This window comes from Pristiophorus japonicus, unplaced genomic scaffold (assembly GCF_044704955.1).
Source record: "Pristiophorus japonicus isolate sPriJap1 unplaced genomic scaffold, sPriJap1.hap1 HAP1_SCAFFOLD_221, whole genome shotgun sequence".
In the NCBI taxonomy this organism is placed as follows: Eukaryota; Metazoa; Chordata; class Chondrichthyes; family Pristiophoridae; genus Pristiophorus; species Pristiophorus japonicus.
In genome coordinates this window covers 387,397-415,349 of record NW_027251919.1, presented here as the reverse complement: position 1 = coordinate 415,349, position 27,953 = coordinate 387,397, and the positions used below count along the sequence as shown (strand labels likewise).

The following is a 27,953-nucleotide window of genomic DNA, read 5'->3' as shown; positions in this document are numbered from 1 at the left end:
AACATCGGGAGCATTCTTCCTGCATCTAACCTGTCCAGTCCCGTCAGAATTTTATATGTTTCTGTGAGATCTCCTCTCATTCTTCTAAACTCCAGTGAATACAGGCCCAGTTGATCCAGTCTCTCCTCATATGTCAGTCCTGCCATCCCGGGAATCAGGCTGGTGAACCTTCGCTGCACTCCCTCAATAGCAAGAATGTTCTTCCTCAGATTAGGAGACCAAAACTGAGCTATGGAGCCACCTGCTCTGGGAAAGACAGGGGAAGGAGCAGGAAAGAGAGGGGAAGGGAAAAGAGAGAGTGGAATGGGAGAGAGAGAGGGGAGGGGAGAGAGAGGTAGGGGAAGGGGGGAGAGAGAGAGAGGGGAAGAGGAAAGAGAGGGAGTGGGATAAAAAGATGCAGAACGTAATGTGATGGAAAGAGAGAGCAGCAGAGAGGGGAAAGAGGGGGAATGAGGCATGTGAGAGAAATGGGAAGTGGGAGTGAGAGAAAGGGAGAAAGTGTGGAAGGGGCGGGGAGAGAGAGAGATAGGGGAAGGAGTGAAATAGATAGGAGAAGGGGAGAGAGAGAGGCAAACAAACGAGTGAGAGGTGAGGAGAAAGGGAAAGTGAGAGGGAGGGGTAGGGGGAGAATCTGAAAAGTGGGAAAGAACAGAAGGAGGGAGAGACCGGTATTTAAATACTAAACTAATTTTGAGAAGGTTCCACTGAGATTTGAACTCACAACCCTGTTTTACAAGACCAGTGCTCGAACCCTTGAGCTATGGAGTCACCTTCTCTGGTAAAACAGGGGAAGGAGCAGGAAAGAGAGGGGAAGGGAAAAGAGAGATTGGAAGGAGTGAGAGAGAGGAGGAAGGAGTGAGAGAGAGGGGGAAGGGGAAAGAGAGAGGGGAAGGGGAGAGAGAGGGAGGGGAGTGAGATGGGAAGGCGAGAGAGGGAGGAGACAGGGGAGAGAGAAAGGAAGGGGAGAGCGAGGGAGAATGGGGAGAATCTGAAAAGAAAGGGAAAAGTGAGAGAGAGGAGAGAGGGGAGGGGAGATAGGGGAAGGGAAGAGGGAGAGTGAAAAGGCAGAGGGGGCAGGGGAGAGAGGGGGAGGGGAGAGAGGGGGAGGGGAGAGAGAGGGGAGATCGAGGAGGAAGGAGAGAGATGGGGAAGGGGTGGGGAGGGAATGAAAGTAGAGAGGGGAAGGGGAGAGTGGAGACAGAGGGGAAGGAGAGACAGGGGAAGGAGAGAATGAGACAGGGGAAGGAGAGAGAGGGGAAGGGGAAAGAGAGAGTGAAGGAGTGAGACCGAGATGGGGAAGGGGAGAGAGAGGGAGAATCTGAAAAGAAAGGGAGAAGAGAGAGAGAGAGAGGAGGGAGGGGAGAGAGGGGATGGGGAGAGGGGAGAGAGGGGAATGTGTGAGAGACTGGGAAAATGAGATAGTGGGAAAGGGAGAGAGGGGTAAAAAGATGTAGAACGGGTCGTGATGGGGAAGGGAGAGAGAGTGTAAGAGAAGAGGGGGAAGGGTGTGAGGGGAACCTATTGTTCCAGGGTTGTTGAATATTTATAATTAAACCCCATGTTAATTGAGGTGAATTTAAATACAGAGCTAATTTTGAGTAGGCCCCAGTGAACTTTGAACTCACGACACCTGGTTTATAAGACCAGTGCTCTAACCCCTGAGCTTTGGAGCCAAGTGTGCTGGTAAAGACAGGGGAAGGAGCAGGAAAGAGAGGGGAAGGGAAAAGTGAGAGTGGAAGGAGTGAGAAGGACGGGGAAGGGGAGAGAGTGAGGAAAAGGGTGGGTGGGGAAAGAGAGCGAGGGAACGGACAGGGAGAAAGTTTGGAAGGGGGGACGGAGAGAGAGAGAGGCAAACAAACGAGTGAGAGGTGAGGGGGAAAGGGAAAGTGAAAGAGAGAGGGGGAGGGGGAGAATCTGAAAAGTGGGAAAGAAAAGGGAGAGACTGGTATTTAAATACTAAACTAATTTTGCGTAGGCCCCAGTGAGATTTGAACTCACGGCCCCTGGTTTACAAGACCAGTGCTCTAACCCCTGAGCTATGGAGCCACCTGCTTTTGGAAGGACAGTGGAAGTGAAAAGAGAGAGTGAAAGGAGTGAGAGAGGAGAGAGAGGGGCGGCGGGGGTGGGGGTGCGTGGGGGAGGGGAGAGAGAGGCGGGGGAAAGAGATGTTAAGGGGAGAGAGAGGGAAGGAGTGAGAAAGTCGAGAGTGGAAGGGGAGAGAGAGAGGGAAAGTGGAGAAAGAGGAAGGGGAGAGAGGGTGGAGAGAGAGTGTAGGGGAGAGAGGGAGAGGGGGGATGAAGAGAGGGTGAGGGGAGAGTGTGAGAGAGGGCAATGAGTGAGAGACGGGGAAAGCGAGATAGTGGGAAAAAGATGCAGAACGGGTCGTGATGGGGAAGGGAGAGAGAGATTTGGAAGTGGAGCTTGTTGTTCCAGAGTCGGTCTCGGAGCTGTAATATTTATAATTCAACACTTGTTTACTGAAACACTGGGCTAATTTTAAATAGCTCCAAGTGAGATTTGAACGCTCGACTTTTGGTTAAATAATTGACAGGACCAGTACTCTAACCCCTGAGCTATGGGGCCACCTGTTTTAGGACAAACAGGGGAAGGAGCAGGAAAGGGAAAAGAGAGAGTGGAAGGAGTGAGAGAGAGGGGGAAGGGGAGACAGTGGGGAAGAGAGAGGGGAAGGGGAGAGGGAGAGGGAGAGGGAGAGGGGAGGGGAGGGGAGAGAGAAAGGGGTGTGGGGAAAGAGAGGGAGGGAATGGAGATTGAGAGTGTGGAAGGGGAGGAGAGAGAGGGGAAGGAGTGGGAGAGAGGGGAAGGAGTGAGAGAGAGAGAGAGAGAGGAGAAGGGGAGACTGGGAGGAGGAAACTGGGACAGTGGAGAGAGAGCGGAAAGGAGTGAGAGAGAGGTGGGATAGGAAAGGGAGGGGGATAAGAAATAGGAGCAGGAGTAGGCCATACGGCCCCTCGAGTCTGCTCCGCCTTTTAATACGATCATGGCTGATCCGATCATGGACTCAGCTCCACTTCCCTGCCCGCCCCCTTATCCCCTTATAGGTTAAGAAACTGACTATTTCTGTCTTAAATTTATTCAATGTCCCAGCTTCCACAGCTCTCTGAGGCAGCGAATTCCACAGATTTACAACCCTCTGAGAGAAGAAATTCCTCCTCATCTCAGTTTTAAATGGGCGGCCCATTATTCTAAGACCATGCCCCCTAGTTCTAGTCTCCCCCCATCAGTGGAAACATCCTCTCTGCATCCACCTTGTCGAGCCCCCTCATAATCTTATACGTTTCGATAAGATCACCTCTCATTCTTCTGAACTCCAATGAGTAGAGGCCCAACCTCCTCAACACTGCTTTGAGTGCTGTTGAGGGGGATGACTCATCAGGAGTGGGCAGCAGCAGCCAAGTTCATGGCACCGTGGCTGGCTCTGTTGCACAGGAGGGCAGGAAAAAGAGTGGGCGAGCGATAGTGATAGGGGATTCAATTGTAAGGGGAATAGATAGGCGTTTCTGCGGCCGCAACCGAGACTCCAGGATGGTATGTTGCCTCCCTGGTGCAAGGGTCAAGGATGGCTCGGAGCGGGTGCAGGACATTCTAAAAAGGGAGGGAGAACAGCCAGTTGTCGTGGTGCACGTTGGTACCAATGACATAGGTAAAAAAAGGGATGAGTTCCTACGAAATTAATTTAAGGAGCTAGGAGCTAAATTAAAAAGTAGGACCTCAAAAGTAGTAATCTCGGGATTGCTACCAGTGCCACGTGCTAGTCAGAGTAGGAATCGCAGGATAGCTCAGATGAATACGTGGCTTGACCAATGGTGCAGCAGGGAGGGATTCAAATTCCTGGGGCATTGGAACCGGTTCTGGGGGAGGTGGGACCAGTACAATCCGGACGGTCTGCACCTGGGCAGAATCGGAACCAATGTCCTCAGGGGAGTGTTTGCTAGTGCTGTTGGGGAGGAGTTAAACTAATATGGCAGGGGGATGGGAACCAATGCAGGGAGATAGAGGGAAACAAAAAGGAGGCAAAAACAAAAGACAGAAAGGAGATGAGGAAAAGTGGAGGGCAGAGAAACCCAAGGCAAAGAACAAAAAGGGCCATTGTACAGCAAAATTCTAAAAGGACAGAGGGTGTTAAAAAAACAAGCCTAAAGGCTTTGTGTCTTAATGCAAGGAGTATCCGCAATAAGGTGGATGAATTAACTGTGCAAATAGATGTTAACAAATATGATGTGATTGGGATTACGGAGACGTGGCTCCAGGATGAGCAGGGCTGGGAACTCAACATCCAGGGGTATTCAACATTCAGGAAGGATAGAATAAAAGGAAAAGGAGGTGGGGTAGCATTGCTGGTTAAGGAGGAGATTAAGGCAATAGTTAGGAAGGACATTAGCTTGGATGATGTGGAATCTATATGGGTAGAGCTGCAGAACACCAAAGGGCAAAAAACGTTAGTGGGAGTTGTGTACAGACCTCCAAACAGTAGTAGTGATGTTGGGGAGGGCATCAAACAGGAAATTAGGGGTGCGTGCAATAAAGGTGCAGCAGTTATAATGGGTGACTTTAATATGCACATAGATTGGGCTAACCAAACTGGAAGCAATACGGTGGAGGAGGATTTTCTGGAGTGCATAAGGGATGGTTTTTTAGACCAATATGTCGAGGAACCAACTAGGGGGGAGGCCATCTTAGACTGGGTGTTATGTAATGAGAAAGGATTAATTAGCAATCTCGTTGTGCGAGGCCCCTTGGGGAAGAGTGACCATAATATGGTGGAATTCTGCATTAGGATGGAGAATGAAACAGTTAATTCAGAGACCATGGTCCAGAACTTAAAGAAGGCTAACTTTGAAGGTATGAGGCGTGAATTGGCTGAGATGGATTGGCGAATGATACTTAAGGGGTTGACAGTGGATGGGCAATGGCAGACATTTAGAGACCGTATGGATGAATTACAACAATTGTACATTCCTGTCTGGCATAGAAATAAAAAAGGGAAGGTGGCTCAACCGTGGCTATCAAGGGAAATCAGGGATAGTATTAAAGCCAAGGAAGTGGCATACAAATTGGCCAGAAATAGCAGCGAACCTGGGGACTGGGAGAAATTTAGAACTCAGCAGAGGAGGACAAAGGGTTTGATTAGGGCAGGGAAAATGGAGTATGACAAGAAGCTTGCAGGGAACATTAAGACGGATTGCAAAAGTTTCTATAGATATGTAAAGAGAAAAAGGTTAGTAAAGGCAAATGTAGGTCCCCTGCAGTCAGAATCAGGGGAAGTCATAACTGGGAACAAAGAAATGGCGGACCAATTGAACAAGTACTTTGGTTCGGTATTCACGAAGGAGGACACGAACAACCTTCCGGTTATAAAAGGGGTCGGGGGGTCTAGTAAGGAGGAGGAACTGAGGGAAATCCTTATTAGCCGGGAAATTGTGTTGGGGAAATTGATGGGATTGAAGGCCGATAAATCCCCAGGGCCTGATGGACTGCATCCCAGAGTACTTAAGGAGGTGGCCTTGGAAATAGTGGATGCGTTGACAGTCATTTTCCAACATTCCATTGACTCTGGATCAGTTCCTATGGAGTGGAGGGTAGCCAATGTAACCCCACTTTTTAAAAAAGGAGGGAGAGAGAAAACAGGGAATTATAGACCGGTCAGCCTGACATCGGTAGTGGGTAAAATGATGGAATCAATTATTAAGGATGTCATAGCAGTGCATTTGGAAAGAGGTGACATGATAGGTCCAAGTCAGCATGGATTTGTGAAAGGGAAATCATGCTTGACAAATCTTCTGGAATTTTTTGAGGATGTTTCCAGTAGAGTGGATAAGGGAGAACCAGTTGATGTGGTATATTTGGACTTTCAGAAGGCGTTCGACAAGGTCCCACACAAGAGATTGATGTGCAAAGTTAGAGCACATGGGATTGGGGGTAGTGTACTGACATGGATTGAGAACTGGTTGTCAGACAGGAAGCAAAGAGTAGGAGTAAATGGGTACTTTTCAGAATGGCAGGCAGTGACTAGTGGGGTACCGCAAGGTTCTGTGCTGGGGCCCCAGCTGTTTACACTGTACATTAATGATTTAGATGAGGGGATTAAATGTAGTATCTCCAAATTTGCGGATGACACTAAGTTGGGTGGCAGTGTGAGCTGCGAGGAGGATGCTGTGAGGCTGCAGAGCGACTTGGATAGGTTAGGTGAGTGGGCAAATGCATGGCAGATGAAGTATAATGTGGATAAATGTGAGGTTATCCACTTTGGTGGTAAAAACAGAGAGACAGAATATTATCTGAATGGTGACAGATTAGGAAAAGGGGAGGTGCAAAGAGACCTGGGTGTCATGGTACATCAGTCATTGAAGGTTGGCATGCAGGTGCAGCAGGCGTTTAAGAAAGCAAATGGCATGTTGGCCTTCATAGCAAGGGGATTTGAGTACAGGGGCAGGGAGGTGTTACTACAATTGTACAGGGCCTTGGTGAGGCCACACCTGGAGTATTGTGCACAGTTTTGGTCTCCTAACCTGAGGAAGGACATTCTTGCTATTGAGGGAGTGCAGCGAAGGTTCACCAGACTGATTCCCGGGATGGCGGGACTGACCTATCAAGAAAGACTGGATCAACTGGGCTTGTATTCACTGGAGTTCAGAAGAATGAGAGGGGACCTCATAGAAACATATAAAATTCTGACGGGGTTAGACAGGTTAGATGCAGGAAGAATGTTCCCAATGTTGGGGAAGTCCAGAACCAGGGGTCACAGTCTAAGGATAAGGGGTAAGCCATTTAGGACCGAGATGCGGAGGAACTTCTTCAACCAGAGAGTGGTGAACCTGTGGAATTCTCTACCACAGAAAGTTGTTGTGGCCAATTCACTAAATATATTCAAAAAGGAGTTAGATGAGGTCCTTACTGCTAGGGGGATCAAGGGGTATGGCGAGAAAGCAGGAATGGGGTACTGAAGTTGAATGTTCAGCCATGAACTCATTGAATGGCGGTGCAGGCTAGAAGGGCCGAATGGCCTACTCCTGCACCTATTTTCTATGTTTCTATGTTTCTATCTCCGGAATCAACCGAGTGAACCTTCTCTGAACTGCCTCCAAAGCAAGTATACCCTTTCATAAATATGGAAACCAAAACTGCACGCAGTACTCCAGGTGTAGCCTCACCAATACCCTGTATAACTGTAGCAAGACTTCCCTGCTTTTAGACTCCATCCCCTTTGCAATAAAGGCCAAGATACCATTGGCCTTCCTGATCACTTGCTGTACCTGCATACTAACCTTTTGTGTTTCATGCACAAGTACCCCCAGGTCCCCCTGTACTGCAGCACTTTGCAATCGTTCTCTATTTAAATAATAACATGCACCTTGATTTTTTTCTGCCAAAGTGCATGACCTCACACTTTCCAACATTATACTCCAGCTGCCAAATTCTTGCCCACTCACTTAGCCTGTCTATGTCCTTTTGCAGATTTTTTGTGTCCTCCTCACACATTGTTTTTCCTCCCATCTTTGTATTGTCAGCAAACTTATAGAGCCACCTACTTTGGGAAAGTCAGGGGAAGGAGTAGGAAAGAGCGGGGGAGGGAAAAGAGAGAGGGGAAGGAGTGAGAGAGAGGGGGAAGGGGAGAGAGTGGGGAATGGGCTAGAGGGGGAGGGGGAGAGTCTGATGGGAAAGGAGAACGAGAGCGAGGGAAGGAGAGAAAGGGAGGAGGGAGAAGGGCGAGAAGAGTGGAGACAGGGGAGGGGAGGGAGAGAGTGGGGGAGAAAATGAAAAGGGAGAGGGGAAGGAGTGAGCGACAGTGAAAGGGGAGAGAGAGAGGGGGAAGGGGAGAGAGAGAGAGTGGAAGGAGTGAGAGTGGGAAGGTGAGACAGGAAGGAAGAGAGAGGGGAATGGGAGAGAGAGGGAGGTGAAGGGCAGAGAGAGGGGAAGGGGAGGGGGGGAAGAGGAGGGAGTGGGGATAGAGTGGGGAGAGAGAGCGAAGGGGAGAGAAGGGTGATTGGGAGAGATAGCGAGGGAAGGGTAGAGGGAGAAGGGGGGAAGGAGAGAGAGAGGGTTGGAAGGGGGAAGAGAGGGGATAAGGGGAGAGAGTGGGGCAAGGGGAGAGAGAGGGGTAAGGGGAGAGAGAGGGGGGAAGGGGAGAGAGACGGGGGAAGGAGAGAGAGAGGGGAAGGGGATTGAGAGGGGGTAAGGGGAGAGAGAGGGGGAAGGGGAGAGAGACGGGGGAAGGAGAGAGAGGGGGAAGGGGAGAGAGAGGGGGAAGGGGAGAGAGACGGGGAAGGAGAGAAAGGGGGAAGGGGAGAGAGAGGGGTGAAGGGGAGAGAGAGGTGGGAAGGGGAGAGAGAGGGGTAAGGGGAGAGAGAGGTGGAAGGGGAGAGAGACAGGGGAAGGAGAGAGAGGGGGAAGAGGAGAGAGAGGGGGAAGGGGACAGAGACGGGGGAGGAGAGAGAGAGGGGGAAGGGGAGAGAGAGGGGGAAGGGGAGAGAGACGGGTGAAGGAGAGAGAGAAGGGGGAAGGAGGGGAGAGAGACAGAGGGAAGGGGAGAGGGACAGAGGGAAGGGGATAGTGATCGGGGAACGGGAGAGAGAGAGGAAGGGAAGAGATAGTGAGGGGAAGGGGAGAGAGGGGTGAAAGGGAGAGAGAGGGGTGAAAGGGAGAGAGAGAGGGAATGGGAGAGAGAGCAGGAAAGGCGAGAGAGATAGAGGAGGAAATGGGTGGAGGAGAGAGAGGGAACGGATGAGAGAGAGGAAGATGTGTAAGAGAGGGGGAAGGGGAAAGAGAGGGAGGGGAACTGGAGAGTTTGGGGAAGGGGAGAGGGGAATGAGTGATAAAGAGAAACGAGGAAAGCGAGAGAGCGTAAAAAGAGGCAGAATGTGGAAAGCAGGAAGATAGGGAGAATGGGGCGAAAGGAGAACAGGAGAGACTTGTGTTCCAGGGTCGGTCACAGAGCTGTTTAATATTTATAATTAAACCGCTTGTTAATTGACAGTGAATTTAAATACTGAGCTAATTTTGAGTAGGCCCCAAGGAGGGGAAAGAGAGGGAGGGAATAAGAACATAAGAAATATGAGCAGGAGTAGGACATACGGCCCCTCGAGCCTGCTCCACCATTTAATATGACCATGGCTGATCCGATCATGGACTCAGCTCCACTTCCCCGCCCATTCCCCATAACCCCTTATCCCTTTATCGGTTAAGAAACTGTCTATTTCTGTCTTAAATATATTCAATGTCCCGGCTTCCACAGCTCTCTGAGGCAGCGAATTCCACAGATTTACAACCCTCTGAGAGAAGAAATTCCTCCCCATCTCAGTTTTAAATGGGCGGCCCCTTATTCTAAGATCAAGCCCCTCGTTCTACTATTGTTAACAAGGAGGCGGGGCCCGAATAATCATTCTCGGTGATTCATCCCTGAACATTCACAGAATCTTACAGCACACAAGGACGGCCATTCAGCCCATCGTGTCTGTGCCGGCTCTGTGAGAGAGATTATTCCCACTCACCCCCCCCCCATCCCAGCCCTCCCCGCACCACCCCCGCTTTACCCCTCCCACCCGCCCCCCCCCCACCCCCGCCCTTCCCCCGGGGTTTAGCAGCTCTGAAAGTGGATAAGTCCCCAGGTCTGGATGGAATGTATCCCAGGCTGTTGAGCGAAGCAAAAGAGGAAATAGCAGAGGCTCTGACCATCATTTTCCAATCCTCTCTGGCTTCAAGTGTGCTGCCAAAGGACTGGAGGACTGCGAAGGTGGTACCTTTGTTTAAGAAGGGAGAAAGGGATAGACCGAGTAATTACAGACCAGTCAGCCTAACCTCCGTGGTGGGAAAATTATTGGAAAAACTCCTGAAGGACAGGATAAATCTACATTTAGAAAGACACGGGTTAATCAGGGACAGTCAGCACGGATTTGTTGAGGGAAGTTCCTGTCTGACTAATGATTGAATTTTTCGAGAAGGTAACCAGGAGGGTTGATGAGGGCAGTGTGTATGATGTAGTGTATATGGAGTTTAGCAAAGCTTTCGATAAGGTCCCACATGGCAGACTGGTCACAAAAGTAAAAGCCCATGGGATCCAGGGCAAAGTGGCAAGTTGGAGCCAAAATTGTCTCAGAGTCAGAAAGCAACGGGTAGTGGTTGATGGATGTTTTTGTGACTGGAAGGATGTTTCCAGTGGGGTTCCACAGGGCTCAGTACTGGGTCCCTTGCTTTTTGTGGTATACATCAATGATCTAGACTTGAATATAGGGGGTATGATTAAGAAGTTTGCAGACGATACAATAATCGGCTGTGGGGTTGATAATGAAGAAGAAAGCTGTGGACTGCAGGAAGATATCGATCAACTGGTCAGGTGGGCAGAACAGTGGCAAATGGAATTTAATCCAGAGAGGTGTGAGGTCATGCATTTGGGGAGGGCTAACAAGGCAAGGGAATACACATTAAATGGTAGGACACTGAGAAGTGTAGAGGAACAGAGGGACCTTGGAGTGCAGGTCCACAGATCCCTGAAGGTAGCAGGCCAGGTGGATAAGGTGGTTAAGAAGGCATACGGAATACTTGCCTTTATTAGCCGAGATATAGAATACAAGAGCAGGGAGGTTATGCTTGAACTGTATACAACACTGGTTAGGCCACAGCTGGAGTACTGCGTGCAGTTCTGGTCACCACATTACAGGAAGGATGTGATTGCACTGGAGAGGGTGCAGAGGAGATTTACCAGGATGTTGCCAGGACTGGAAAACTTTAGCCATGAGGAAAGATTGGATAGGCTGGGGCTGTTTTCCTGGGAACAGAGGAGGCTGAGGGGAGATTTAATTGAGGTGTATAAAATTATGAGGGGCCTGGATAGAGTGGATAGGACGGACCTGATTCCCTTAGCAGAGGGGTCAATAACCAGGGGGCACAGATTTAAAGTAATTGGGGGGAGGTTTAGAGGGGATTTGAGGGGAAATGTCTTCACCCAGAGGGTGGTGGGGGTCTGGAACTCACGGCCTGAAAGGGTGGTAGAGGCAGAAACCCTCACCACATTTAAAAAGTACTTGGATGTGCACTTGAAGTGTCGTAACCTACAGGGCTACGGACCGAGAGCTGGAAAGTGGGATTAGGCTGGGTAACTGTTCTTCCGATCGACACAGACACGATGGGCCAAATGGCCTCCTTCTGTCTCATAATGTTCTCTGATTCTATTATTTTGGTTACGCAAGGTTACTAACGGTTACGGAACCAAGGCGGGTAGATGGAGTTAAGATGTGGATCAGCCCTGATCTAATTGAATGGCGGAACAGGCTCGAGGGGCTGAATGGCCTCCTCCTGTTCCTGTGACAAAGAGAGACACAGAGATGGAGAGGGAGAGACGGAGCAAGAGAGGGACGTAGAGGGCAGAGAGAGACAGAGCGACAGGCAATGAGAGCGGAAAAGAGAAAGGGAGAAAGGGTGAGAGTGAAAGAGGAAAGGGAGAAGTGGAGAGACAGAGTGAGAAGCAGGGAGACGGAGGGAGGAATAAGGCATGAGAAAGATTGGTGAAGGGGGCAAGAAGGTGCCTGTAGTTCCAGGGTCAGTCCCAGAGCTGTTTAATATTTATAATTAAATCCCTTGTTAATTTAAATACTGAGCTAATTTTGAGTAGACCCCAGTGAGATTTGAACCCACGATTGCTGGTTTATTGGACCAGTGCTCTAACCCCTGAGCTATGGAGCCACCTGTTTTGGGAAAGATAGGGGAAGAAGCAGGAAAGAAGTGGGAAAGACGAGAGAGCGGGAAGGGAAGGGAAGTGGGGAGAGTGAGAGTGTGGGGGGAAGGAGAGACATAGAAGAAGAGAGAGGGGCAGGGGAGCGAGAGTGTGTGGTGGGGGAAGAGAGGGTCCGAGTGAGAAAGGGGAGAGAGAGAGAGATGGTGACAATCTGAAAGGAAAGGGAAAAGGGAGAGAGGAACAGAATGATGGACGGTAAATTTAAATATTGAGCTAATTTTGAGCAGACCCCAGTGAGATTTGAACCCACGATTGCTGGTTTATTAGACCAGTGCGCAAACCCCTGAGCTATGGAGCCATCAGCTTTGGGAAAGACAGGGGAAGAAACGGGAAAAACGAGAGAGCGGGAGGGGAAGGGAAGTGGGGAGAAAGGGGAGACAGAGAGGAAGAGAGAGGGGCAGGGGAGCACGAGTGTGTGGTGGGGGAAGAGAGGGTCGGAGTGAGAAAGGGGAGAGAGAGAGGGTGACAATCTGAAAGGAAAGGGAAAAGGGAGAGAGGAACAGAATGATGGACGGTGAATTTAAATATTGAGCTAATTTTGTGAAGGCTCCAGTGAGATTTGAACCCACAATCCCTGGTGTGATAGACCAGTGCTCTAACCCCTGAGCTATGGAGCCTCTTGCTTTGGGAAAAACAGGGGAAGGAGCAGGAAAGAGAGGGGAAGGGAAAAGAGAGAATGGAAGGAGTGAGAGAGAGGGGAAGGAATGAGAGAGAGGGATGGGGAGATGAAAGAGAGGGAAGGAACGGGGAGAGAGAGAGTAGAAGGGGGGAGAGAAGGGAAGGAGTCAGATAAGGAGGGAAAGGGGAAGAAATGAGAGAGAGGGGAAAGGGGAGACTGGGAGGGGGAAAGGAGAGAGAGAAGGGGGGGTAAAGGGGGGAAGGAGTGAGAAAGGGAGAGAGAGAGTCAATCCGAAAAGAAAGAGAGACAGAGGCAGGAAAGAAAGATGAACGATGAATTTAAACAATGAGCTAATTTTGAATAGACCCCAGTGAGATTTGAACCCACAACCCGCTGGTTTACAAGACCAGTGCTTTCCAACCCCTGAGCTATGCAGCCAGCAGTTTGGATGAAGACAGGGAAAGGAGCAGGAAGGAGCGAGAAAGAGGGGAAGGAGTGAGAGAGAGGGGAAGGAGTGGGAAAGAGCGGGAGAGAGAGGGAGGGGAAGGAATGAGAGAGTGGGGGAAGGGGAGACAGAGAGTAAGAGAGAGGGAGCAGGGGAGAGAGAGAGGTTAAGGAGAAAGAGGGAGAAGGAGTAAGATAGCGAGGGGATTTGAGTAAGGGGCAGGGAAGTGTTACTCCAGTTGTACAGGGCCTTGGTGAGGCCACACCTGGAGTATTGTGGACAGTTTTGGTCTCCTAACTTGAGGAAGGACATTCTTGCTATTGAGGGAGTGCAGCAAAGGTTCACCAGACTGATTCCCGGGATGGCAGGACTGACATATCAAGAAAGACTGGATCAACTGGGCTTGTATTCACTGGAGTTCAGACGAATGAAAGGGGATCTCATAGAAACGTTTAAAATTCTGACGGGACTGGACAGGTGAGATGCAGGAAGAATGTTCCCGATGTTGGGGAAGTCTAGAACCAGGGGTCACAGTCGAAGGATAAGGGGTAAGCCATTTAGGACCGAGATGAGGAGAAACTTCTTCACCCAAAGAGTGGTGAACCTGTGGAATTCTCTACCACAGAAAGTTGTTGAGGCCAATTCACTAAATATATTCAAAAAGGAGTTAGATGTAGCCCTTACTACTAGGGGGATCAAGGAGTATGGTGAGAAAGCAGGAATGGGGTACTGAAGTTGCCTGTACAGCCATGAACTCATTGAATGGCAGTGCAGGCTCAAAGGGCTGAATGGCCTATTCCTGCACCTCGAGAGAGAGAGAGAGAGAGAGAGAGAGAGAGAGAGAGAGAGAGAGAGAGAGAGAGAGAGAGAGAGAGAGAGAGAGAGAGGAGAATAATCTGAAAGGAAAGGGAGAAGAAACAGAGAGACAGAGGCAAAGGGTGATGGACAGTGAATTGAAATACTGAGCTAATTTTGAATAGGCCCCAGTAAAATTTGACGTCACAACTCCTCGTTCACCAGACCCATGCTCTAACCCCTGAGCTATGGAGCCACCTGTAACACCAGCTCCTGTTTACATCTTACTATTGTTAACAAGGAGATGGGGCCCGAATAATCATTCTCGGTGATTCATCCCTGAACATTGACAGAATCTTACAGCACACAAGGAGGGCCATTCGGCCCATCGTGTCTGTGTCGGCTCTGTGAGAGAGATTATTCCCCGCCCCCCGCACTTTCCCCACAGCCCGGCAAGTATTTATCCCATTCCCCGGTGAAAGTTATGACTGGGATCAATTCTGAGGGACAGGATAAACCTACATTGAGAAAGACACAGATTAATCAAGGTCGGTCGGTGTGGATTTGTTCAGGGAAGGCCGTGTCTGACTAACTTGATTGAGTTGTTTGAGGAGGTAACAAGGAGGGTCGATGAGGACAAGAGAAATACAGGGACTAGCACCAACCCTTGTCCATGGCCTTCTTCGACCTCACAAAGGCCTTTGACACCGTCAACCGCGAGGGTCTATGGAGCGTCCTCCTCCGTTTCAGCTGCCCCCAAAAGTTCCTCACCATCCTCCGGCCTGCTCCACGACGACATGCAGGCCGCGATCCTGACCCAACGGATCCATCACAGACCCCAATCCACGTCCGGACCGGGGTCAAGCAGGGCTGTGTCATCGCCCCCAACCCTCTTCTCAATCTTCCTCGCTGCCGTGCTCCACCTCACAGTCAACAAGCTCCCCGCTGGAGTGGAACTAAACTACAGAACCAGTGGGAACCTGTTCAACCTTCGCTGTCTCCAGGCCAGGTCCAAGACCACCCCAACCTCTGTCGTCGAGCTACAGTACGTGGACGACGCCTGCGTCTGCTCACATTCAGAGGCTGATCTCCAAGTCATCGTCAACATCTTCACCGAGGTGTACGAGAGCTCGGGCCTTACACTAAACATCCGTAAGACAAAGGTCCTCCAGTAGCCTGTCCTCGCCGCACAGCACTGCCCCCCAGTCAGCAAGGTCCACGGGGCGGCCCTGGACACCGGGGACCATTCCCCAAACCTCGGGAGTCTCTTATCAACAAGGGCAGGCATTGACCACCAGATCCAACACCGCCTCCAGTGCGCCAGTGCAGCCTTCGGCCGCCTGAGGAAAAGAGTGTTTGAAGACCAGGCCCTCAAACCTACCACCGAGCTCATGGTCTACAGGGCTGTAGTGATACCCGCCCTCCTGTATGGCTCAGAGACATGGACCATGTACAGCAGACAGCTCAAGTCGCTGGAGAAATACCACCAACGATGTCTCCGCAAAATCCTGCAAATCCCCTGGGTTACGTACCGAGAGCTGGAAGGTGGGATTAGGCTGGGTAACTGTTCTTCCGACCGGCACAGACATGATGGGCCAAATGACCTCCTTCTGTCTCATAATGTTCTCTGATTCTATTATTTTGGTTAGGCAAGGTTGCTAACGGTTATGGAACCGAGGCGGGTAGATGGAGTTAAAATATGGATCAGCCCTGATCTAATTGAATGGCGGAACAGGCTCGAGGGGCTGTGACAAAGAGAGACACAGAGATGGAGAAGGAGAGACGGTGAGAGACGGTGACGTAGAGGGCAGAGAGAGAGAGCAACAGGCAATGAGAGAGAGAGAGAGACAGAGAGAGGGGAAAGGCAAAAGCGGAGAGACAGAGTGAGAAGCTGGGAGACGGAGAGAGGAATAAGGCGTGAGAAAGATTGGTGAAGGGGGCAAGAAGGATCCTGTAGTTCGAGGGTCGGTCTCAGAGATGTTTAATATTTATAATTAAATCTCTAGTTAATTGACAGTGAATTTAAATATGAGCTAATTTTGAGTCGGCCCCAGTGAGATTTGAACTCACGACCCCTGGTTTACTAGGCAGTGCTCTAACCTCTGAGCTATGGAGCCACCTGCCCTGGGCTGTGGGTCATTCCCCAGTTCGTGCTGTGTGTTTGAAGAATGAGGAGGGGTCAGTGAAACGCTCAGATTGTGTCTCATCCCCCAGACTCCTGCCTCCGTCTCTTCAATATTCACTTCTCAACATCGATATATCGGGTCTTTCACGTAGTAAAACATCCCAAGGCAACTCAGTCACACTCTGTCCCAATCTCTCTGTCTCTCCGTCTCTCTCAATCTCACTCTCTCTCTGTATCTTTCGCTTTCTCTCTCTCAGTGTATCTGTCTCTCCATCTCTCACTCTCACTCTATCACATGTTCTCTCTTTGTGTCTCTCTTACTATCTCTCACTTTCTCTCTGTCTGGCGAGGAGGAAAGAGAGAGAGGGGATAGGAAGAGAGGGAAGGGGGAGAGGGGGAAAGGGAGAGAGGGAAGGGGAGAGAGGGGAAAGGGGTCAGATGGAAACGAAAAGCGAGGGTGAGGGAGGAGGCAGTGGAGTGAGAAGGGAATAGAGAGAAGGGAAGGGGAGAGAGAGGGGAATGAGTGAGGGAGAGGGAAGGGGAGAGAAAGGGGGAAGGAAAGTGGAGAGGAAGTGGAGAAAGTGTGGGGAAAGAGGAGAGAGGGGGAAGGAGTGAGAGAGAGGCGTAGGAGTGAGAGATAGAGGGTAATGTGTGTGTAAGAGTGGGAAGGGGAAAGAGAGCGAGGGGGAGGAGAAAGGGAATGGGAGAGAGGGTGGAATGTGAGAGAGAGGGAAGGCGAGAGAGTGAGGGGAGAGAGGTGGAAGCGGGAAGAGGGGGGAAGGAGAGTGAGAGACGGGGAAAGCAAGGTAGCAGGAAAGGGAGAGAGGGGTAAAAAAAGATGCAGACCAGGTCATGATGGGGAAGGGTGAGAGAGATTTGGAAGGGGAGCCTGTTGTTCCAGAGTCTGTCTCGGAGCTGTAATATTTATAATTCAACCCTTGTTAATTGAAATACTGGGCTAATTTTAAATAGCTTCGAGTGACCAACTGCTCTGAGAAAGGCAGGGGAAGGAGCAGGAAAGAGAGAGGAAAGGAAAAGAGAGAGTGGAAGGAGTGAGAGAGAGGGGAAGTGGAGAGAGAGGGAGGGGAAGGGGAGAGAGGGGAAGGAGTGAGAGAGAGGAGAAGGGGAAAGAGAGGGAGGGGAAGGGGAGAGAGAGAGGGAAGTGGAGACTGGGAGAAAGAAAGAGGGGCAGGGGAGAGAGCGAGGGAAGGGGAAAGAGAGGTTAAGGGAGAGAGGGGGAAGGATTGCGAAAGAGAGGGGAAGGGGAGAGAGCGGAAGGGGAGATAGATGGGATGGAGTGAAAGAGGGGTAAAGGGAGAGAAAGGAGAAGGGGAGAGAGGGGGGAAGGAAGGGGAGAGAGGGTGGAAGGAGTGAGAGAGAGGGGGAAAGGGAGACAGGGAGAGGAAGGGGAGAGAGAGAGGCGGGGAGAATGTAGCAGTGGCGGAGAGAGGGGAAGGAGTAGGAAAGAGAGAAGAGAGAGGGGAAGGGGAAAGAGAGGGAGGGGAAGAAGAGGGAGAAGGGGAGAATCTCAAAGGAAAGGGAAAGGAGAGAGAGACAGGAGGGCATCTCCTCTGGGAAAGACACGGGAAGGAGCTGGGGAGAGAGAGAGGGGAAGGGCGGGAGAGAGGAAAAGAGGTGAGAGAGGGAGTGGAAGGGGAGAGAGAGGGAAGGAGAGAGAGAGGCAGGAGAGAGAGAGAAGGGGAGACAGAGGCAGGGAAGGGAAAGAGATGGGGAGAGTGAGTGGAAGGAGGGGATGAAGTGAGAGAAGAGCGAGGGAGACGGATCGAGAGTGAGGGGAAAGGAAAGAGGGTGGGGTGAGGGAGGAGAATGAGTGAGAGACGGGGAAAATGTGATAGAGAGAGAGGGAGAAAAAGATGCAGAATGTGGAAGGGAGAGAAAGAGTGTAAGAGAAATGAGCCTGTTGATCTCGGGTCAGTCACAGAGCTGTTTAATATTTATAATTAAACACCTTGTTAACTAACAGCAAAATTAAATACTGAGCTAATTTTGAATAGGCCCCAGTGAAATCTAAACCCATGACGCAGGGTTTACAAGACCAGCACTCTAACCCCTGAGCTATGGAGCTACCTGCCCTGGGCAAAACAGGGGAAGGAGCAGGAAAGAGAGGGGAAGAGAAAAGAGAGAGTATAATGGGAGATAGAGGGGGAAGGGGAGAGAGAGAGGGGGAAGGGGAGAGAGGGGGGAAGAGGAGAGAGGGGGGAAGGGGAGAGAGGTGGGGAAGCGGAGAGTGAGGGGGAAGGGGAGAGAGTGGGGAAGGGGAGAGAGAGGGGGAAGGGGTGAAAGTAGGGAAGGAGAGAGGGGGAAGGGGTGAGAGTAGGGAAGGAGAGAGAGGGGAAGGAGAGAGAGGGAATGGCGAGTGAGAGAGGGAAAGAGGAGAGAGAGAGGTGAAGGGGAGAGAGAGAGTGGAAGGGGAGAGAGAGGGGGTAAGGGGAGAGAGAGGTGGAAAGGGGAGAGAGAGAGGGGAAGGGGAGAGTGAGGGGGAAGGGGAGAGTGAGGGGGAAGGGGAGAGTAAGGGGGAAGGGGAGAGAGTGGGGAAGGGGAGAGAGAGGCGAAGGAGAGAGAGAGCGGGAGGGGAGAGAGAGGGAGGGAGAGAGAGAGGGAAAGGAGAGAGAGGGGGGAAGGGGAGAGTGAGGGGAGGAAATGGGTAGAGGAGAGAGAAGGAACGGGTGAGAGAGAGGGGAAGATGTGAGAGAGAGGGGGAAGGTGAAAGAGAGGGAGGGGAAGTGGAGAGAGAGGGGAATGAGTGAGAGATGGGGAAAGCAAGATAGTGGGAAAGGGAGAGAGGGGTAAAAAAATGTAGAACGATCATGATGGGGAAGGGAGAGAGAGAGTGTAAGAGAGATGAGAAGAGGAGAGGGGGAAGGGTGTGAGGGGAGCCTGTTGTTCCAGAGGTGGTCTCGGAGCTGTTTAATATTTATAATTAAACCCCTTGTTAATTGACGGTGAATTAACTACTGAGCTAATTTTAAATAAGCCCCAGTGAGATTTACTAGACCAGTGCTCTAACCCCTGAGCTATGGAGCCAAGTGTACTGGCAAAGACAGGGGAAGGAGCAGGAAAGAGAGGGGAAGAGGAAAGAGAGGGAGGGGAATGGGAGAGAGTGGGGTAAAAAGATGTAGAACGGGTCGTAATGTGATGGAAAGAGAGAGCAGCAGAGAGGAGAAAGAGGGAGAAGGAGTGAGAGAGAAGCAGGCGTGTGAGAGAAATGGGAAGGGGGAGTGAGAGAAAGTGTGGAAGGGGCGGGGAGAGAGAGAGAGGGGAAGGAGTGAAATAGATCGGAGAAGGGGAGAGAGAGAGGCAAACAAACGAGTGAGAGGTGAGGGGAAAGGGAAAGTGAGAGATGGAGGAAGGGGGAGAATCTGAAAAGTGGGGAGGGAGAGACTGGTATTTAAATACTAAACTAATTTTGAGGAGACCCCAGTGAGATTTGAACTCACGACCCCTGGTTTACAAGACCAGTGTTCTAACCCCTGAGCTATGGAGCCACCTGTTTTAGAAAAGAGAGAGAGGGAGGGGAAAGAGAAGTTAAGGGGAGAGAGGGAAGGAGTGAGAAAGAGTGGGTAAGTCGAGAGTGGAAGGGGAAAGAGAGAGGGAACGTGGAGAAAGGGAAAGGGGAGAGAGGGAGGGAAAGTGGAGAAAGGAGAAGGAGTGAGAGAGAGAGGGAAGTGGAGACTGGGAGAAAGAGAGGGGCAGGGAAGAGAGCGAGGGAAGGGGAAAGAGAGGTTAAGGGAAGAGAGGGGGAAGGAGTGCGAAAGAAAGGGGAAGGGGAGTGAGCGGAAGGGGAGAGAGATGGGTAGGAGTGAAAGAGGGGTAAAGGGAGAGAAAGGAGAAGGGGAGAGAGGGGGGAAGGAGTGAGAGAGAGGGGGAAGGGGAGAGAGGAGTGAGAGAGAGTGGGGAGGGGGGAAGGAGTGAGAGAGAGGGGGAAGGGGAGAGAGGGGGAAGGAGTGAGAGAGAGTGGGAAGGGGAGAGAGGGGGGAAGGAGTGAGAGAGAGGGAGGGGAAGAAGAGAGAGAAGGGGAGGGTCTCAAAGGAAAGGGAAAGGAGAGAGAGAAAGGAGGGCACCTGCTCTGGGAAAGACAGGGGAAGGAGCTGGGGAGAGAGAGAGGGGAAGGGAGGGAGAGAGGGAAAGGAGTCATAGAGGGAAGGAGAGAGAGAGAGGCACGAGAGAGAGAGAAGGGGAGACAGAGGGAGGGAACGGAAAGAAGGTCGGGTGAGGGAGGGGGAAGGGGAGAGAGGGGAATGAGTGAGAGACGGGGAAAAGGAGATAGCGAGAGAGTGAGCAAAAGATGTAGAATGGGGATGGGTGAGAGAGATTTGGAAGGGGAGAAAGAGTGTAAGAGAAATTAGCCTGTTTCTCCAGGATCAGTCTTGGAGCTGTTTAATATTTATAATTAAAGACCTTGTGAACTAACAGCAAATTTAAATAACTTTGAGTAGGCCCCAGTGAGATTTGAACCCACGACCCCTGGTTTACTAGACCAGTGCTCTAACCCCTGAGCTATGGAGCCACCTGCTCTGGGAAAGATAGGGGAAGGAACAGGAAAGAGAGGGGAAGGGAAAAGATAGAGTGGAAGGAGTGAGAGAGAGGGGGAAGAGGAGAGATAGGGAGGGAGTGAGCGAGAGGAAGGGGGGAGAGATGGGAAGGCGAGAGAGGGAGGAGACAGGGGAGAGAGAAAGAAAGGGGAGAGAGAGGGAGAATGGGGAGAATCTGAAAAGAAAGGGAAAAGTGAGAGAGAGGAGAGAGGGGAGGGAAGATAGAGGAAGGGGAGAGGAGAGTGAAAAGGCAGAGGGGGCATGGGAGAGTGTGGGTAGGGGAGAGAGGGGGAGAGAGAGGGAAGATAGAGGAGGAAGGAGAGAGAGGGGAAGGAGTGAGTGAATGAAAGTAGAGAGGGAAGGGGAGAGAGGAGAGAGAGGGGAAGGGGAGAATGAGACAGGGGAATGGGAGACAGGAGAAGGGGAGAATGAGACAGGGGAAGGAGAGAGAGGGGATGGAGAGAATGAGGCAGGGGAAGGAGAGAGAGGGGAAGGGGAAAGAGAGGGTGAAGGAGTGAGTTCGAGCGGGGGAAAAGGGAGAGAGAGTGTAAGAGAGACGAGAAGAGGAGAGGGGGAAGGGTGTGAGGGGAGCCTGTTGTTCCAGGGTCGGTCTCAGAGATGTTAAACATCCAGAGAGGGAAGGGGAGAGAAAGGGGGAAGGAAAGAGGTGAGGAAGGGGAGAAAGAGTGGGGAAAGGGGAGAGAGGGGGAAGGAGTGAGAGAGAGGTGCAGGAGCGAGATATAGAGGGTAACGAGTGTGTAAGAGTGGGAAGGGGAGAGAGAGCGAGGGGGAGGAGAAAGGGAAGGGGAAAGACTGAGGGGAGAAAGGGGGAAGGGAGATGAGAGGGGAAAGGGAGAAGAGAGGGGGAAGCAGAGTGAGAAACGGGGAAAGCGAGATAGTTGGAAAGGGAGAGAGGGGTAAAAAGACTCATGATGGGGAGGGCAGAGAGAGACGAAAGGGTACGAGGAAGGCCTGTTGTTCCTCAGTCAGTCTCAGAGATATGAAACATTTGTCATTAAAAACCTTGTTAACTGACAGCAAACTTAAAAACTGACTTAATTTTGAATAGGCCCCAGTGAGATCTGAACTCATGACCCTGGGTTTACAAGACCAGTGCTCTAACCCCTGAGCTATGGAGCCACCTGCCCTGGGAAAGACAGGGGAAGGAGCAGGAAAGAGAGGGGAAGGGAAAAGAGAGAGTAGAATGGGAGAGAGAGGGGGAAGGGGAGAGAGAGAGGGGGGAAGGGGAGAGAGGGGGGGAAGGGGAGAGAGGGGGGAAGGGGAGAGAGGGGGGGAAGGGGAGAGAGGGGGGCAAGGGGAGAGAGGGGGGAAGGGGAGAGAGGGGGGAAGGGGAGAGTGAGGGGGAAGGGGAGAGAGAGGGGGAAGGGGTGAGAGTCGGGAAGGAGAGAGAGGGGATGGGGAGTGAGAGAGGGAAAGGGGAGAGAGAGATGAAGGGGAGAGAGAGAGTGGAAGGAGAGAGAGGGGGAGGAAGGTGAAGGGGAAGGGGAGAGAGTGGAGAAAGTGAGAGAGAGGGGGGAAGGGGAGAGTGAGGCGGAAGGGGAGAGAGTGGGGAAGGGGAGAGAGAAGCGAAGGAGAGAGAGAGAGGGGAAGGGGAAAGTGAGGGGAGGAAATGGGTAGAGGAGAGAGAAGGAACAGGTGAGAGAGAGGGGGAGATGTGAGAGAGAGGGGGAAGGTGAAAGAGAGGGAGGGGAAGGGGAGAGAGAGGGGAATGAGTGAGAGATGGGGAAAGCAAGATAGTGGGAAAGGGAGAGAGGGGTAAGAAGATGTAGACCGGGTCATGATGGGGAAGGGAGAGAGAGAGAGTATAAGAGAGATGAGAAGAGGAGTGGGGGAAGGGTGTGAGGGGAGCCTGTTGTTCCAGAGTTGGTCTCGGAGCTGTTTAATATTTATAATTAAACCCCTTGTTAATTGACGGTGAATTAACTACTGAGCTAATTTTAAATAGGCCCCAGTGAGATTTACTAGACCAGTGCTCTAACCCCTGAGCTATGGAGCCAAGTGTACTGGCAAAGACAGGGGAAGGAGCAGGAAAGAGAGGGGAAGGGAAACGAGAGAGTAGAATGGGTGAGTGAGAGGGGAAGAGGAAAGAGAGGGAGGGGAATGGGAGAGAGTGGGGTAAAAAGATGTAGAACGGGTCGTAATGTGATGGAAAGAGAGAGCAGCAGAGAGGAGAAAGAGTGGTTCGGGGAGAGAGGGAGAGGCAGCAGCGTGAGAGAAATGGGAAGGGGGAGTGAGAGAAAGTGTGGAAAGGGCGGGGAGAGAGAGAGAGGGGAAGGAGTGAAATAGATCGGAGAAGGGGAGAGAGAGAGGCAAACAAACGAGTGAGAGGTGAGGGGAAAGGGAAAGTGAGAGAGAGGGGAAGGGGGAGAATCTGAAAAGTGGGAAAGAATAGGGAGGAGGGAGAGACTGGTATTTAAATACTAAACTAATTTTGAGGAGGTCCCAGTGAGATTTTAACTCACGACCCCTGGTTTACAAGACCAGTGTTCTAACCCCTGAGCTATGGAGCCACCTGTTTTTGAAAAGAGAGAGAGGGAGGGGAAAGAGATGTTAAGGGGAGAGAGGGAAGGAGTGAGAAAGAGTGGGTAAGTCGAGAGTGGAAGGGGAAAGAGAGAGGGAACGTGGAGAAAGGGGAAGGGGAGAGAGGGAGGGAAAGTGGAGAAAGGGGAAGGAGTGAGAGAGAGAGGGAAGTGGAGACTGGGAGAAAGAGAGGGGCAGGGGAGAGAGCGAGGGAAGGGGAAAGAGAGGTTAAGGGAAGAGAGGGGGGAAAAGTGCGAAAGAGAGGGGAAGGGGAGAGAGCGGAAGGGGAGAGAGATGGGAAGGAGTGAAAGAGGGGTAAAGGGAGAAAAAGCAGAAGAGGAGAGAGGGGGGAAGGAGTGAGAGAGAGGGGGAAGGGGAGAGAGGGGGAAGGAGTGAGAGAGAGTGGGAAGGGGAGAGAGGGGTAAGGATTGCGAAAGAGAGGGGAAGGGGAGAGCGCGGAAGGGGAGAGAGATGGGAAGGAGTGAAAGAGGGGTAAAGGGAGAAAAAGGAGAAGGGGAGAGAGGGGGGAAGGAGTGAGAGAGAGGGGGAAGGGGAGAGAGGGGGAAGGAGTGAGAGAGAGTGGGAAGGGGAGAGAGGGAGGAAGGAGTGAGAGAGAGGGGGAAGGGGAGACAGGGAGAGAGAGAGGCGGGGACAATGCAGAAGGGGGAAGAGAGGGGAAGGAGTAGGAAAGAGGAAAGAGAAAGGGGAAGGGGAAAGAGAGGGAGGGGAAGAAGAGAGAGAAGGGGAGGGTCTCAAAGGAAAGGGAAAGGAGAGAGAGAAAGGAGGGCACCTGCTCTGGGAAAGACAGGGGAAGGAGCTGGGGAGAGAGAGAGGGGAAGGGAGGGAGAGAGGGAAAGGAGTCATAGAGGGAAGGAGAGAGAGAGAGGCACGAGAGAGAGAGAAGGGGAGACAGAGGGAGGGAACGGAAAGAAGGTGGGGTGAGGGAGGGGGAAGTGGAGAGAGAGGAATGAGTGAGAGACGGGGAAAAGGAGATAGCGAGAGAGTGAGAAAAAGATGTAGAATGGGGAAGGGAGAGAGAGATTTGGAAGGGGAGAGAGAGTGGAAGAGAAATGATCCTGTTTCTCCAGGATCAGTCTTGGAGCTGTTTAATATTTATAATTAAAGACCTTGTTAACTAACAGCAAATTTAAATACTGGGTTAACTTTGAGTAGGCCCCAGTGAGATTTGAACCCACGACACCTGGTTTACTAGACCAGTGCTCTAACACCTGAGCTATGGAGCCACTGGCTCACGTAAAGATAGGGGAAGGAACAGGAAAGAGAGGGGAAGGGAAAAGAGAAAGTGGAAGGAGTGAGAGAGAGGGGGATGGGGAGAGAGAGGAAGGGGAAGGGGAGAGAGAGGGAGGGGAGGGGAAGGGGAGAGAGGGGGCAGAAGTGACAGAGAGGGGGAAGGGGAGAGAGAGGGAAGGAGTGAGAGAGAGGAAGGGGGGAGAGATGGGAAGGCGAGAGAGGAAGGAGACAGGGGAGAGAGAAAGGAAGGGGAGAGAGAGGGAGAATGGGGAGAATTTGAAAAGAAAGGGAAAAGTGAGAGAGAGGAGAGAGGGGAGGGAAGATAGGGGAAGGGGAGAGGGAGAGTGAAAAGGGAGAGGGGGCAGGGGAGAGAGTGGGTAGGGGAGAGAGGGGGAGGGGAGAGAGAGGGAAGATAGAGGAGGAAGGAGAGAGAGGGGAAGGAGTGAGAGAATGAAAGTAGAGAGGGAAGGGGAGAGAGGAGAGAGAGGGGAAGGGGAGATTGAGACAGGGGAAGGGGAGAGAGGAGAAGTGGAGAATGAGACAGGGGAAGGAGAGAGGGGAAGGGGAAAGAGAGGGTGAAGGAGTGAGATCGAGCAGGTAAAAAGGAAGAGAGAGTGTAAGAGAGACGAGAAGAGGAGAGGGGGAAGGGTGTGCGGGGAGCCTGTTGTTCCAGGCTCTGTCTCAGAGATGTTAAACATCCAGAGAGAGAAGGGGAGAGAAAGGGGGAAGGAAAGAGGTGAGGAAGGGGAGAAAGAGCGGGGAAAGGGGAGAGAGGTGGAAGGAGTGAGAGAGAGGTGCAGGAGCGAGATATAGAGGGTAACGAGTGTGTAAGAGTGGGAAGGGGAGAGAGAGCAAGGGGGAGGAGAAAGGGAAGGGGAGAGAGTGAGGGGAGAGAGGGGGAAGGGAGATGAGAGGGGGAAGGGAGAAGAGAGGGGGAAGGGAGATGAGAGGGGGAAGGGAGATGAGAGGGGGAAGGGAGATGAGAGGGGGAAGGGAGAAGAGAGGAGGAAGGGAGATGAGAGGGGGAAGGGAGAAGAGAGGGGGAAGGGAGATGAGAGGGGGAAGGGAGATGAGCGGGGGAAGGGAGATGAGAGGGGGAAGCAGAGTGAGAAACGGGGAAAGCGAGATAGTTGGAAAGGGAGAGAGGGGTAAAAATTGTCATGATGGGGAGGGCAGAGAGAGATGAAAGGGTACGAGGAAGGCCTGTTGTTCCTCAGTCAGTCTCAGAGATATTCAACATTTATAATTAAAAACCTTGTTAACTGACAACAAACTTAAATATTAAGTTCATTTTGAACCCACGACCCCTAGTTTACAAGACCCATGCTCTAACCCCTGAGCTATGGAGCCACCTGTAATACCAGGTCCTGTTTACATCTTACTATTGTTAACAAGGAGGTGGGGCCGGAATAATCATTCTCGGTGATTCATCCCTGAACATTGACAGAATCTTACAGCACACAAGGAGGGCCATTCGGCCCATCGTGTCTGTGTCGGCTGTGTGAAAGAGATTATTCCCACTCCGCCCCACCCCCACCCCTGCCCTCCCCGCTCCACCCCCGCTCTACCCCTCCTCCCTGATACACCCCCCGCCCTTCCCCCGGGGTTTAGCAGCTCTGAAAGTGGATAATTCTCAGGCCAGGATGAAATGTATCCCAGGCTGTTGAGCGAAGCAAAAGAGGAAATAGCAGAGGCTCTGACCATCATTTTCCAATCCTCTCTGGCTTCAAGTGTGGTACCAGAGGACTGGAGGACTGCGAAGGTGGTACCTTTGTTTAAGAAGGGAGAAAGGGATAGACCGAGTAATGACAGACCAGTCAGCCTAACCTCCGTGGTGGGAAAATTATTGGAAAAATTCCTGAAGGACAGGATAAATCTACATTTAGAAAGACACGGGTTCATCAGGGACAGTCAGCATGGATTTGTTGAGGGAAGTTCCTGTCTGAGTAACGATTGAATTTTTCGAGAAGGTAACCAGGATGGTTGATGAGGGCAGTGTGTACGATGTAGTGTATATGGAGTTTAGCAAAGCCTTCGATAAGGTCCCACATGGCAGACTGGTCACAAAAGTAAAAGCCCATGGGATCCAGGGCAAAGTGGCAAGTTGGAGCCAAAATTGTCAGAGCCAGGAAGCAAAGGGTAATGGTTGATGGGTGTTTTTGTGACTGGAAGGATGTTTCCAGTGGGGTTCCACAGGGCTCAGTGCTGGATCTCTTGCTTTTTGTGTTATACATCAATGATCTAGACTTGAATATATGGGGTATGATTAAGAAGTTTGCAGATGATACAAAAATATGCCGTGGGGTTGATAATGAAGAAGAAAGCTGTGGACTGCAGAAAGATATCGATGAACTGGTCAGCAGGGCAGAACAGTGGCAAATGGAATTTAATCCAGAGAGGTGTGAGGTCATGCATTTGGGGAGGGCTAACAAGGCAAGGGAATAGACATTAAATGGTAGGACACTGAGAAGTGTAGAGGAACAGAGGGACCTTGGAGTGCAGGTCCACAGATCCCTGAAGGTAGCAGGCCAGGCGGATAAGGTGGTTAAGACGGATACGGAATACTTGCCTTTATTAGTCGAGGTATAGAATACAAGAGCAGGGAGGTTATGCTTGAACTGTACACAACACAGCTGGAGTACTGCATGCAGTTCTGGTCACCACATTACAGGAAGGATGTGATTGCACTGGAGAGGGTGCAGAGGGGATTTACCAGGATGTTGCCGGGACTGGAAAACTTTAGCCATGAGGAAAGATTGGATAGGCTGGGGGTTGTTTTCCTTGGAACAGAGGAGACTGAGGGGAGATTTAATTGAGGTGTATAAAATTATGAGGGGCCTGGATAGAGTGGATAGGAAGGACCTATTTCCCCTTCGCAGAGGGGTCAATAACCAGGGGGCACAGATTTAAAGTAATTGGGGGGAGGTTTAGAGGGGATTTGAGGGGAAATGTCTTCACCCAGAGGGTGGTGGGGGTCTGGAACTCACTGCCTGAAAGGGTGGTAGAGGCAGAAACCCTCACCACATTCAAAAAGTACCTGGATGTACACTTGAAGTGTCGTAACCTACAGGGCTACGGACCGAGAGCTGGAAAGTGGGATTAGGCTGGGTAGCTCTTGGTCGGCCCAATGGCCTGATTCTGTGTCACAATTATTCTTTGATTCTATGACAGCTCTCAATAGATTTTTGGACTCTGGAGGAATCAAGGGATAAGGAGGGAAGAGAGGAGACTAGCTCGAAGATCAGCCATGTATTAAATGGCGGAGCAGGCTCGAGGGGGCCATGGGGGTGACTCCCCTGCTCCTGATTCTTGTGTTCTTTCCAAAGCTTTGGGGCAAATGGAGAAGGCAGGGTGGCAGTAAGTCTAATCGCTGTGGTGTGACGGTGCAGGAACCTGAGTTTTCTTTTAAAAAGACAAAATGTGGAGTGTTCGAGCTCCCAGCGCGCGAGCGGAAGGAGCGAGGTGAATCGATTGGGATTGGACTGTGCACCCGCCTCCCCCTGCGTTTGGCAGGGTATGAGGGGAGAGGCGGTGTGTGAAGGGGCTGACACAGACCTCGCCCTGCAAGCACGCGCTTTTGTTAAAACGAGACGTCAAGAATGGGAAGCGTAAATAACTTGTAAATACACACTGTGATGGAGTTAAAAAAAACAAAAAACCCAAATAAAACTGCTTTGAAAATGGAGAGTCAATGGGAAGTGTGTGTGTGTGTGTCACAGTCCTTTGTGATAATCACCGGATTGGTAAACCCACAGGTCACGGGTTCAAATCCCCTCACAAATGTCTTCTCTTCCTCAAGCTGGACTCCCTGAGATAAGGAATTGATCCCCGGCCGTATAGCGACCACGGAATCACTCACACTCAACCTCGGTTTAAGA

General features: G+C 51.4%; 7 non-coding genes across 7 annotated transcripts; all 7 read right to left on the bottom strand.

Moving 5' to 3' along the window:
* Positions 1 to 1,973: 1,973 nt before the first annotated feature.
* Positions 1,974 to 2,046, bottom strand: trnat-ugu (transfer RNA threonine (anticodon UGU)). The gene has a single exon. It is a non-coding gene; the product is annotated as a tRNA-Thr (tRNA).
* Positions 2,047 to 11,621: 9,575 nt separating this feature from the next.
* trnai-aau (transfer RNA isoleucine (anticodon AAU)) lies at positions 11,622 to 11,694 on the bottom strand. Its single transcript has one exon. It is a non-coding gene; the product is annotated as a tRNA-Ile (tRNA).
* A 596-nt stretch (positions 11,695 to 12,290) lies between these two features.
* trnad-auc (transfer RNA aspartic acid (anticodon AUC)) lies at positions 12,291 to 12,363 on the bottom strand. The gene has a single exon. It is a non-coding gene; the product is annotated as a tRNA-Asp (tRNA).
* Positions 12,364 to 19,163: 6,800 nt separating this feature from the next.
* On the bottom strand, positions 19,164 to 19,236 carry trnat-ugu (transfer RNA threonine (anticodon UGU)). The gene has a single exon. It is a non-coding gene; the product is annotated as a tRNA-Thr (tRNA).
* A 949-nt stretch (positions 19,237 to 20,185) lies between these two features.
* trnat-agu (transfer RNA threonine (anticodon AGU)) lies at positions 20,186 to 20,258 on the bottom strand. Its single transcript has one exon. It is a non-coding gene; the product is annotated as a tRNA-Thr (tRNA).
* A 2,483-nt stretch (positions 20,259 to 22,741) lies between these two features.
* Positions 22,742 to 22,814, bottom strand: trnat-ugu (transfer RNA threonine (anticodon UGU)). Its single transcript has one exon. It is a non-coding gene; the product is annotated as a tRNA-Thr (tRNA).
* Positions 22,815 to 23,995: 1,181 nt separating this feature from the next.
* On the bottom strand, positions 23,996 to 24,068 carry trnat-agu (transfer RNA threonine (anticodon AGU)). The gene has a single exon. It is a non-coding gene; the product is annotated as a tRNA-Thr (tRNA).
* Positions 24,069 to 27,953: the final 3,885 nt, after the last annotated feature.